This window comes from Marmota flaviventris, chromosome 1, assembly GCF_047511675.1.
Source record: "Marmota flaviventris isolate mMarFla1 chromosome 1, mMarFla1.hap1, whole genome shotgun sequence".
Classification (NCBI taxonomy): Eukaryota; Metazoa; Chordata; class Mammalia; order Rodentia; family Sciuridae; genus Marmota; species Marmota flaviventris.
This window is the reverse complement of record NC_092498.1, coordinates 141,095,049-141,107,822: the sequence shown is the minus strand read 5'-3', so window position 1 is coordinate 141,107,822 and position 12,774 is coordinate 141,095,049.

The window sequence follows — 12,774 nt, the reverse complement described above, 5'->3', positions numbered from 1 at the left end:
CATCAGGAAGGATGAGACAGGACCCCCATGCCCGGGCTCTGCCCCCAGGGGCTCAAGTAAGTGGGCATCAGTTCAGTAGAGACCAGGTGTGAGCACCGTTCAAGGGCTGATGCTTCTGCCACTTCTCTGGGGTTGGGGGTCAAGGGTGAGTGGCTAGCGCATGCTGAATGCTTTCCCAACGTACCCAGTGTCGCTGTTACCTGTTCCATTCACCAACATCCATCATTCCCGATCCCACACCCGTAACATGCTGGCGAAAACCCAGAGAAGGTCGCACCAATTAGCAGAGTTGGAATGGGAAGCCAGGCCTGTCCAGCTCTCTCCTCCACCTCTCCCCCTTCCCCAGGGAAGTAGGTCAAACCAATAAAAGTCTATAGAAAAAAATGTAAGGACAGCAGATCATCATTCATTCATTCAGCAAATATTTATTAAGCACCTTCGACATGCTGGACTCCATTCTAGTCACGGAGAAGCACGCAGGACAAAACAGGCAGTGCCGCCTTCAGGGACCTCCCATTTTACCTCTTTGATTCTAAGACCCCATCATCATTGAATGGATAAAGAAAATGTGATATATATATATCACACACAAAATGGAATATTACTCAGCCAGAAACAAGAATGAAATTATGACATGTGTCCTTAAATGAATGGAACTGGAGACTCTCATGGTGAGTGAAATAAGCCAGTCCCCCAAATCCAAAGGTAGAATGTTCTCTCTGATGTGCAGATGCTAATGTACAATAAAGGGGGAGAGGTAGAATAGAAGTTCATCAGATTAGAGAAAGGGGAATGAAGGGAAGGGAGAGGGAATAGTATTAGGAGAGTCAGTAGAATGGTTTCCCACTCCGGGCTTGTCCTCCAGTGTTCTCTGCTGATGGGAGCCGCCCTGCTGTTCCCTGGTCATGTGGAATTTCATTCCATGATGCCGTGACCAGACCTCAACGCCCCCTTCCCTGCGGACCTCCAGGGGGTGATCATGATTTCCTTGGTCTAAACTCGGCTGCAGCCAACATCTGGCCCGTGTCTGCTGGGGCACGCGCCTACGGGTCCCTCCTGCTGGACCCCTGGGTCTCAGGACCCGCCAGCTGCAGGTTCCCGTGACCAGTCCAAGCTGCCCTTCAAACCGGGTTGAGATCAACTTACTCTGCTCGAGGGACAGAGTCTGAGAGTCCCTTCTCTTCGATGCCTACTTTCCAGTGTCTGCCAAGCAGGGAGCCACGGAGGAAGATGCCTCCTTTTGGTTACGATTGGCCTGCCCTGGGTCCTTAGTGAGGACAGACAGCTTGACTTACGTTTGCTGGCTCTTTGGATTTCCTTTTCCTGCAAAATGCTTTCTCTTATGTTTCTTCTGTGTTTAAAAAATCGGTTGATTGGTCCTTAGGGCTGAGCCCGGGACCACCTCCCCAAATGAGGAAAACTAGTGCGTTGGAGGGGGGGAGCTGGGGGCAGAGCCCTCGGAGGGGCTGAGAAGCAGCCCTATTGACGGGCTTCTGTCACCCATCTGATTAAAGGTAGCACTTACTTCCAAATGCTTAGGGCTGGGGCTGGGAGCCATTCATAAAACTCATATTGAACGATCGGCTTTCGCAAAGTTTGCCTTAATGTTTTTGCCTGGTATTGATCTGCGGGGGGAACTATAAAAATTGACACCAGAATAAACTTTGAAAGACGGCTTTCACTCAGCCCAACTGGGATCAATGCACATCGACCAGGGCAGCGAGGGAGGGAGAGAAACAGCCCCGTCTCCATTAGCAGGTCCCCACTTGATCAGCAAGACTCATCTGGGTCTTTCCTGGCTGTGCTTAGGGCCTCCGATGCAGACACAGTGGTGTTCAGGGTAAGTGCTGACCACTCAGGCAGGGATGAGGGATTCCTAAGTTATTAGTTATTGGCACCTGAGAAATTAAATTTCCCCTCAGTAGCCTGCTTTCCCTTGTGTGGAGAGGGAGCCCCAGATGGAAAGGAGGGGGATTCGTGTTTATTGAGCTCTTACTATGTCCCGGGTTTGGGGGTTGGTGCTTTGCAGATGCTGGAAATGCAATGTAGAGTCGTCTCCATCAGGAACTGCCTGAGAACCTCAGATAAGAGACTTAACCTTTCTGAACCTCCACGTACTCCTGTGACGTGCGGAGCATTATGACACCCACCTCACAGGACGGTCTTCAGTTTTCAAGGGGTTAGCATTGGCACCTAAAGCAACCTATGAACCTGTGAAATATTTGTGAATCTGTGGGTCTAAACTGCAACCCTGCCATCTGAACATAGCCATCCCCAGGTGGAAGACGTAGGGGCAGAAGCTCAGAGAGGTTAAGTGATTGGTCCAAGATCACACAGCTCATAAGGGATAGGATTTGAAACTCAGGGCTTTACAACTCCTAAGCCCAAGCTGTTTCCCTGAGACCTATTTCTGATTTTAAATCACAAGTCGGAGGTGAAGGAGAGGAGCAGGATGGCTTGCAGGTCAAAGAGAGAGTAGTTTCCTGGGTATGGAGAAATTGGGGGTGGCTTCCGGTGTCCCCTGACACAGTCACTCCTTTTGCATTCTGTCACCCTAAGATGAATATTGGTAGCCGATTCTGGGAGAGTCCCCTCTTAGTGACCAAAGGCAGAGGGCCAAGCGTGGATATTGAGCTGGAGTAGCGGGCGTTGCTAGAGGACCTTCCCCCAGGGCACTGGGCGAGGGACCAGGGCCGTGTGGGGGACATTGCCCGGGTGGTGTGCAGACGAGCAGGGGGCATGGGCCATGATTAGGGCACGGGCCATGATTAGGGCACACAGGGGAGTGTGGCATCTCAGGAGAGGGCTTGGGGCTCAGGAAATCCTCCCCAGACCAAGGGACACCTCAACTGACCTTACAATGGCTCCAAGAACGTCCTGAGGTGCCAATTCCACAGCACCTTCTCTTGGGGACCTGGTTCAGAACACAGAGGGAGGAGGGACGAGGAACCTGTCCCCAGGTGAGGGCGGTAGGCAGTCGGGCTGGGCAGCCTCTCCACCACATGACCTCCACTGGACGTCACCTGGGTAGTTGTTAAGAGAGTTCAGTGTCCGTGCCCTTCTCCAGACCCCCCCCCAGAGCCAGAATCCACGTGGGGCCTGGGCATCGGCATTTTCAGGGGTCCCCAGTTTATTCTGAACAACATCTGGGCACTGTTCTTCACCCCAACTGCCCACGTGCAGCCCTTGAGATTCAGAGAGGTTGAGTTGCAGCCCTGAGTCACACAGCGGGCCAGCACTAGAGGCAGATCCCACCCAGCACCTGGATCTGTGTGACCACGGAGCCTGGAAGAGCATCACGAAGCTAGTGAGAAGGAGGCCGCGGGCTCCTTAAAAATATGGCCAAGGAGGGCAATAAGTATGCTCTAGAAATCTAGGGAGGCTGAAGGGAGTGGAGGGAGGTGGGTGGGAGCTTCCTGGGTGCTAATGGATGCCACATGAACCCCCAAACCCCCCAAGGTTAGGAGCAGCAGTTTATGGGCGCTCCCCGTCCTGAGACTTCAAAGTAAGCACCAAGCAGCGTCCCCAACCCTCGCGCCTCCCGCCCTGAATGAATTCCTCTGTCCCCTTTCTCTTGCGCCATAGAGGGAGGTTGCCTTCCTTCAACACCCTTGTTTGGGGGAAGTGATTCCAAGGCTGGGAGGGAAGAAAAAAATGGAACCCCTCTGGCTGGAGGCAGGGGCTGCTGCCCCCCCCAAACGCTCCCCGCCCCCAGCCCACTAATCATCCCAGATTGGGGGAGTACGAGTCCCGGCTGTGTTTCCCGTGGGCATGACCCAGGGCGTGTGGGTTTGATTCCATTTCTTTTCCCTTTTTTGCTTTGTAAAAAGCACCTTGGGCCCCGCCCTCCACTTCTGAAGGCTCTTTAGAAGGGATTAGGGCTCCCTCCCAGGTCTGGATCCAGGGGTTTGGAAACAGCTGGAGGTTCAAGTCCACGGAGGCTCCAGAAGGTCCTCATCCGGCTCTTCCCATGAACCAGCGAGGTCCTCCTAAGGTCTGGTTTGCAGCAGAGTCACCCCATGTCCTTCCATATGTCCTCCAGTTGCCCATGGCCACTGCCCTGGCTGTTACCTTCTCCAAGATGTCCCCGGTACCTGGTCCCTGTCGCTCACCCCTCCTCCCTGCTCCCTCTAGTCCTCTCCCATGCAGTCACCAACCCTACAGTGACCTTCCCAAGCCTCCCATCTAATCGTCACCCGATGCCACCGTTACTTGAGGTCCTGCCTTTACCCCCTGCCAGTGACTCCCTGCCGTGGTTTGGGACCCCCCCATGAGGCAGATCCAGAGGCAGGGAGGTGGGTGCAGGTGCTTGCAGGAGAATGCTACCAGGATGCCCAAGTGAGGGGCACAAGGGACAAGGGACAGGAAGCACTTGGTAATGGGTTGAAGTAGGAGGTACTGGACAGCCCCTCCCAGGAACTCCTCTGGGGGTGAATGGACCCCATAATCTTTGGTTCCTGAGTCACTGGGCTTAAGATTTGCATTCCACAGAGACAACATCTCATTAGCTCCACTTGGGCCACTGGGTTGGCCAAACCGTGGACATCCACTGCGGGAATGTCAGCTGTTTCTGAACAGTGACATCATTGCCTAGTCTTTCATGCATCAGGAAGGGTGGCTGTGTACAGCGGTGCAGGTTGTGTCCTGCCCAAGGCCACCTAGCTAAGGAAGCACAGAGGCACCAAATCCCCGCCCGATCTCTTGCTTGCCAAATAGCTGCATCCACCCAGTGGAAGGGGTGTCACTCCTAATGTGCAGAGATGCACCCGGCACTTGGAATCAGTCATCATATCTAATCCACTCAACAGCCCTGAAAGGGAGGTGTGGTCGATTAAAGATGGTCACAAATCCTTTGCCTCTCCTCCCACGGAGAACCCAGGAGAGTCCTCGGGGGCGGGGACTCTTGCTAGGTGCATTAGTGAGAGGTCCAGCTGAACCTCCTCCCCACCCTGCATCTGGATTCCCTTCACCAAGAGAATGCAGAGGAAGTCGTGTCCAGAGACACCAAGGACGGGTCAGAGGAAACCCCGCTGCCCTCTCCTGGGTTTCTGGGCGCTCTGAGCTGTCCTGTACCAAGCTTGATTACTGTCTGTCAGTCACAGAGCTCAGCCTCCAGGGAAGGAACAGAGACCTCACCACATTATGGAAAAGTGACAAACGGTCTGTGACCACCTTCGATGGAACCGATGGTCCGTGGAATCCATTCCATAACTCATTAAGCCCCTGCACCAAGTTAGCACAAAGTGGCTGCGGGCACCCGTGGAGCCAGGATCCCTCTGGGAGGTCCCCTTCTAGCTTGAATCAATGGATCCATGGGCTGGAAAGAAAGTTTGCGAATGTCTAGTCTGCGACATTCAACCAGACGCACGTGTCTCAGAAGGTCCCCTCGCCCTGATGCGGATCTGATTTACCCCAGTTCTCCATCCACTGAGCAGCCATAAGGGGACAGTAGAGAGAGAGCAAAGGGGCAGGTTTTCTCTCTTTGGATGTCTGTGGACACCTGGCCCATGCTGGGGCTTGGGGACTGGTTGCCCCTGGGGCTGAGTCCAGGCCCCCATCACTCTGAGCTCTGGTGTGGACCAGCACGAACAGTGGAGCCGGCCAAGGGGGCTGGGGTTGCGTCGCGGTGACTCCCAGCAGCCGGCGTCCATTGCCAGTGCTGAGCTCGGGGTTGGCTCGCCCGGCTTGCCTGATGGGGCCACCTGAGGAATCTCACACGTGGTGGCGCCAACGTGGGCTCTGTTCTGGAGGAACACACGTAAGTGACGGGGTGGCCTCATGAGTCACCAAGATCATCGCAGCTCTGTCCGCCTGGCCCCTGGGACATGAGCAAAGCTCTGAGCTCAGCACCGCGGAATTGGTAACCTGGCAGAGTCCACAGCTTGGCGGGGAGCTCCGGGCGCACGGCTGGCCGCGGCTGGCCCTGGCCGGTCAGAAGCAGGGGATCAAGGGTGCTATTTTGAGGAGCCCCTGGTAACTGTAGCGCACCGTCCCAGCCACAGCCCATTTCTTTTCCATTTCCACTCCTGGGCAGCCCACCGATGGCTCATTCGGAGCGCCCAGGCCGGGCTCCGTTGATGGCTGTGGCTCCCTGAGGTTTATTGTTTTCTCAAATCGTGTTCTGCAGAAGGCTCATTTTTGAGCCCATTTGATAAGTAGCCCCGGGGTAGTTTCTGCGATCCAGAAACTCTCCATCAGCACCTAGGGGGTACGCTTGGGAAATTCTGGGTGTGATTGTCTTCAGCAGACTTCTCTACCCTCCCACGTCCCATCCAGGGCCTTGACTTCGCTAATGCACCCTGCAAATCCCCAAAAGGGGTTCAGATTCTTCATCTTTCCCAGCTGGCTCTGGCCAGGGCTCCTCCCTTCGTAGAAAGGGAATCATATTTTTGACAAAGATGCTTTGAGAAATGTCCTTGAATTAGCAACTAAGAACGGTTCTTTCAGGTGATTAGCATAAGGCTCAACCAGGGAGCTCATTAAAAATGTGGATTCTCACTCCAGAGAGTAAAACTGGGTGGGTCTTGAGTGAGACCTAAAAATAGCCATTGAAGGAGCATTTCAAGTGACTTTGACACAGTTAAGTCCATGGGAGGAGTCATGATTGTAAATCAGATTTTTCTGATTCTGATGACAGATTATTATTCCATGGCCAACCTCAGGATCTAGAGTCAAATGTGGTTTGCTTCCTGGCTCTCATTTTTGCTGTGTAGCATTAAGCAAGTCCCCTAACCTCTCTGAGCCTCCCTTGTAAGACAAAGATAATAACTCACTTCAGTGCTTTGCTGAAAGGATTAAGTGAGATAAAGTGTGTATGGACACCCTTGGCAAGGTGCCCAGCATGTGGTAGCCACCTTATAAATATTAACTACCATGAATCATAACGTTGATCACCATGAGTAGTTATCTCAAGGAGAAGAGCAATGAAATTCTTCTTTGGTGGATAACAATGTAAGAGTCGTGAGCTGATAGGGTCCGGCATTCCTGATGCATCCTTCTGGGTGTGTGTCATCGAGCCCTGGAACCCCAGGGTTGGAATGAGCTCCAGGGTTCACTCATGTGACGTCCAGCGGCCAGTGTAGCCCAGTGAGAAAGTTCCAGTAGCTCATGGGCTCTCCGTTTCCACCTTGCTGATGGAACTCGGCAGCTCTGGAGATGGCCCGGTGTCTTTCCACACAGACCCTGGTGATTTTAGAGAGACACTTGCCCAGGGGTTGCCTCAATGCCGCTCCTTCCAGAAGTCACTCCTAAGAAAAGAAACCTGGATGCAAATAAGCTGGTCTAGGACCCGCCCCCTGGGACACTCCAACGCCCATTTTCTGATCCAAGCTTCTAAGAAGTCCTGTAGCCAAGAAAAGCCCCCTACAGAAAAGCCCCCAAAGAAATGGGAAATCACCTTGGGAACTCCTTCTGTGTTAGAAAGTCTTTTTTATTGTTTTGTGCAATTTGTCCACCTGGCTTTATTGGGATTCTAGATTCATTGATGTCAACAGGCTACTGGTGTCCCTTTTGGGAAACCCACATTTCCTCGCGCCCTGGTCCTTGTTGGTGTGCACCCGTCTGGCCACACTGACTGCTCCATGCTGATCGGCTTGTGCCATCCTGATGATGAAAACTGTAAATGTCATTTCTGCTGGCAGACGGCTCTTCCTTTTCAGGGCCACCCTCTGGGGGACCCCACCCTCTTGCTTCTCTCTGTCCATCAGAGCCACGAGCCCCACCGCTCCAGAGTGAGACCCTCCTCCCTTCAGCTCAGACTCAGCCACCTCCCTCCACGTCTTATCAGGAACTCTGGTTTCTCCCCCTAACTCTCTGCGCCCCTGTCCTTAGAAAACGCGCCAGAGAAGGGCGGTGTGGGGGGAAATCGCAAGCCCCAGGACAGAGGTAGGTGCTCAAAACCTGCCATCGGACCTTGAGGTCCAAGCAGGGGCTTGGGCTTGGTGGAAGCAGACACCCAGCTGCGGCAAGGGGGGGACCCTCCTCCCCGGGGAGGACAATCACCAGGACAAGTTCCAGAGCCTTCCCTGGGCGGAGAGAGGTGAAAAGTGCACCTGCCGGATTCTTTCTGGCTGTGCTCAGAAGCTGGGGCAGGGGTTGGGGTTTCTGGTTTCAAAGGCAGCGGGAGCCGAGCGGCTTCTGCTAACGGCAGCCTCTTGGAGGAAAATGGAAGGCTCTCCCCTCCCACAGGCAGGCCCGTCAATCACCAGCACCGGGTCCCGGGCCGCGAGTGGGCCGCGATGACCGGGTGCCCCTGGATGTGTTCGAGTGTCTCCTGGTCTCCACTGTCCTAAGGCCTGGTCCCCTGGAGGACTCACCCCGCAGCATCGCGTTCAACATTTAGAGCAGGAAACCAGCTGGGAACAGCAAACTCAGCAGCCCACCTGTCCCAGAAGGCACCCTGATTCGATACCCAGGTGTCACCTCTTTCTCTTCCCAGGAAAGGAGGCAAATTCGGGGCCCCAGCGGGCAAGGGCTTGGCTAGGGAGTGTCTCTCCCTGCTCCAAGGGGGATCCATACGACACATTTTTAATAGCTGTTTTCTTTGTGAGCAACATGGTGACGCGGTGATGCGACTCTGGGAAGAGAGGAAAAATACAAGAGAAGGAAGAAGTTTTCCAGATCATCTGCCTGAGCACCACGCATGCCCTGGAGACTGCTCCTGTTATCCTCCTGGGCTAAGCCTTCTGTGGCTCCCTACTACCTGGGTAAGAAAGGTCGAGTTGTCAAGTAGGCCACGAAAGACCCTTCAGAACTTGGCTCAAGACTATTTTTTTTTTAATCTGTTGAACATCCTTTCTTCTATCCAAGGCTCTGAGCTCATTCTTTCTTTCTTTTTTTAAAAATTTTTATTAATTTTTTTTTAGTTATAGATGGACACAATATCTTTATTTTGTTTATTTATTTTTATGCGGTGCTGAGGATCGAACCCAGTGCCTTACATGTGCGAGGCAAGTGCTCTTCCACTGAGCCCCAGCCCCAGCCCCTCATTCTTTCTTTTAATATGTGTTTTTTTTCTTAACATATCATATCCTCTTTATACTTATTGCTCCCTGAGCCTACATATTTCCTTCATATCCTAGGAAGGATCAGCCCACTTACAATTCTTTTAGACTATTTCAATAGTAATTAACACCAAACAGTAGAAAAGATATATTGACTCATGTGACTGAGAAGTCAAGTTGCATACGGGCTGCAGGTAAGACTTGATCCAGCAGTTCAAACAACGTCTTGCCCAGTTTCCTCTGACTCTCCACTCTGTCTTCTGCTGAATCAGATGCCACACCTCTGGGGATTCTGAGATCTCCTGTAATGCCAGCAGAGTGGCTCCAAGGGCTCTAGACCTCACATACTCAGCATGTATCATTTGGGAGAAAAGAGACTCTCTTGAAGTTGCTCCCGTACAAGTCCTGGGATTTCACTCTCTCAGCAGTCCAAAGGAGATCTTGGGCCCAACCCTGCACCAGTGGCTGGAAGCAGAGGAGACACCACGTTCCTTTGCCTGTGTACGTGTTATTCTCTCTGCTTCGAGGACTCCTCCTTGAAGATCTCGTCCTCAACCTCAACATCTAGGTCAAATGTGCTGGACCTCTACTCAGTGCCTTGACTCAGCCCGGGCCCTGGCCTGGGAGCACATGGAACAGGGTTCTGAGTCATAGGTCAGCACAGACTGACTTCCTGAACATGTTGAATAAGTGGAATAAACTCTGGGAACGGTCACCCCAGCTCCACCAGCTCAGCGCCCTTCAAGATGTGAGGCCCACGTGTCAGCGCGGCCTTGGAATTCCGATGTTTCGTGTTTGGCTGCAAATCCCAAACCAACCCAGTCTCCCCGTTTACTCATCTGTATATATTTGGAGAACTCTGAAACACTCATTTCCTTTGATGCTGGCTGTGATTTCTCAAGGCATCGACCCTTCCTTGGGGCTCCAGGGAGCTTCGACAGGGCTCACGCGGAAGGTCTCTGAGTACTGAATCATGTCACCTCGTCTGCCATAACTGAAGGACTAAGTAGAGACTCAACAGGAGTCCAGTCAACGTCTGAAGATCAGCTGATCACAGAACAAACTGCAATTAGTCACTTCTTTCCATATTCTTTTTACCTACCAACTGTCCTTGTTATCTTGTTTTTTGGTGGGGAGGGGTATTATATATTTTGTAATCTAGGACAAATCTCCCTTATCCAATGAAAAACAAAACTGGGCTTGAATTTCCAGACATTTTGCATCATGCACTGTGTCACGACAGGGACTCAACAATATGTTAAGAGACCAGCCTCGGCAATCAGCGCATTAATTCTCACTCGAACTTGGGCGAGATCAAAGAGAAGAACACTGAGGAAGAATTTCATTAGCTTTCTTCCCAACCTGGCCTGAACCGTCGAATGCAATTTGGCTAATGGAGTTGGCGTTCTTCACTAAATTATAAAGACATTAAAAAGATCTCTAAAACAATGAAAATATTGCAGAGGCTTGATTACGCGCATCATTATCTGGTCATCTTTACTCTGCTACCCAGAACCCCATACACTCTGTCTGGTAGGAATGAATAAAGTGGGGTGGGATATTTTGTCATCACAGGAGCAATGACGTGGACCTTTGGTACATTCCTGGACCCCTGAGCTTGCAGGGCTCTTAGGAGAACGTCTTACCTCTCCTTTAGAGTCGGTCTGTAGCGCTGGCCCAAGGAAATCACAGATCTCCTATGGCTGGTGAGGGGAGGGGCCCACACTCCAACTCGAGTACAGCCAACCTGGGCGTCCCCGTCAACATGGCGGTGGACGACTTCAGAAAGGCAGAATCTGGGGCCTGATGCAGGAGAGGTTTTCAGAAGACAAACTCGTCCCCCAACGGAACGCCTCTGTGCCAAGGTAAGAGGTGGCCTTGGGCGCGTAGTGCTCCTTGGAGTCCCCGTTCTGGAAGTGAGGGTCACTTAGCTTTCTTTATCCTGAGATCCCATACCTGGGGACACATTTTTTGGTGGCTTGGGCGAGGATGGTCATCAGAGATTGGGAGTCCAGTAGGAGATGGCACCCACTCACAGGCACTATTTTGGGACTTGTACTTGTCTTATTTGGTGATTTTTTACAGGATTTACTGAGCCCCCACTGCATGCCAGATCTTGTGTGAGCCCCTGATTGGCATCTCACGCTGACAACTAACCCAGTCTGAATTTAAAAAGTAAATAACTAAGCAAACCAACAAATAAAACCTTGATACATGCTGTCAGAACTAGGAAGAAAGGACCCATAACCCAGTGACAGAGAACAACAGGTGTGGGTGGCAACATCTTCAAGATAGGGTGGTCAAGAAAGGACAATCCAAGGAAGCTGCATTTAAAGAGAAGGGGCAGCAGGGCACAGGGGCGCATGCCTGTCATCCCAGTGGCTTAGGAGGCTGAGGAAGGAGGATCGCGAGTTCAAATCCAGCCTCAGCAACATACGCACTAAGCATTTCAGTGAGACCCTGTCTCTAAATAAAATACAAAATAGGGTTGGGGATGTGACTCAGGAGTGGAGTGCCCCTGAGTTCAATCCCTGGGGACCAAAAAGAAATAAATAAATAGAAGGGGTTAGTCCCATGAGGATGCAGAGGTGGAGCCCGCCTGGGCAAACAGATGTGAGCAAGGACTGGGATGCAGGAAGAGCATGCTCAAGCAGCTGACCAAGGGCCCGGGAGGTCGGCATTGGGAGATACAGACAGTGGTGTAAATGAGGAAGAGGTCAGAACCCATTGTCACTGACGGCAGGGGAAGCCAGTGGAGTGTTTTAGAGGAGGTGGGTAACACCACCTGATTTAGATTTCTAGAATATACCTCCAGCTGCAGGGGGAGAGAGTGTGGATTAGAGGAAGACAAGAGAAGCAAGGAGGCCAGGCGGGAGGCTGTCACCCAGAGGGCACGCGGTGGAGGAGGAGGAGGTTTGGAGGAAAGCCCTGGTGGTGGGAAGGTGGAGAAGTGGGCAAAGGGGAAGTTTCTAGTCTTGGAGGTGGAGTGAAGAGGAAGAGGACCCACCAATGAGGTGGGTGACCTGGAATAGATCGCGGGGAGGGGGGAAGCAATGGACAGAGGTGGCTGAGCCCAGTTCTCAAGGATTTATCTGCTACAATAGGAAGACCAGCTGGAGAATATATTGACCTGTGATTGCCATTCTTTTCCATTTGATGGCCAGAATATTGGTCCAGAGGATGTGGAAAGCACTGATAGTGATGTTGGCAGCAGCCTGACCCAGTGGGTCATGAGCATACCAAGCCCCCCAGACGGCCCCCCAGAGCTCCCATCGGGGGTCCAGAGTCCTTCCCGGGGACGAGGCAGCTTAACACACCCCGGCTGCTGAGACGTCAGGAGGCCTCGGTGACCGATGGTGAACCACAGGCTGGATCCCGACCAATCCCAGGCTCCCACAAAAACCAACAATTAAAAGGCGTATCCTCAGCGGATGACCAGCCACTCTGGAGACCCTCTTCTCCCACGGGGGGTTATCTAACAGCTTTCACCCCAGCCCCAGCTCCCGAAAACCTGGCCCCGGCCCTAGGAAGTGCTTCAATAATGAATGATCGCCAATAAACAGCCAGCGATTTGCTGGAAATTATGAGCAATGAATAATTGAGACTGAGGGGGGCGGGAGCCTGGCCAGCAGCACCCTCGCCTCCTGCTGATTCTCCTTAATGCATTTCCTTGATGCAACTCCTCAGTTGTGTGGGACGCAGACAGCTCCGGGTCCTGGGGAAGATGCTGACCAGCAAGCACCGAGAGTTATAAATACATGAGCGTTTTGGC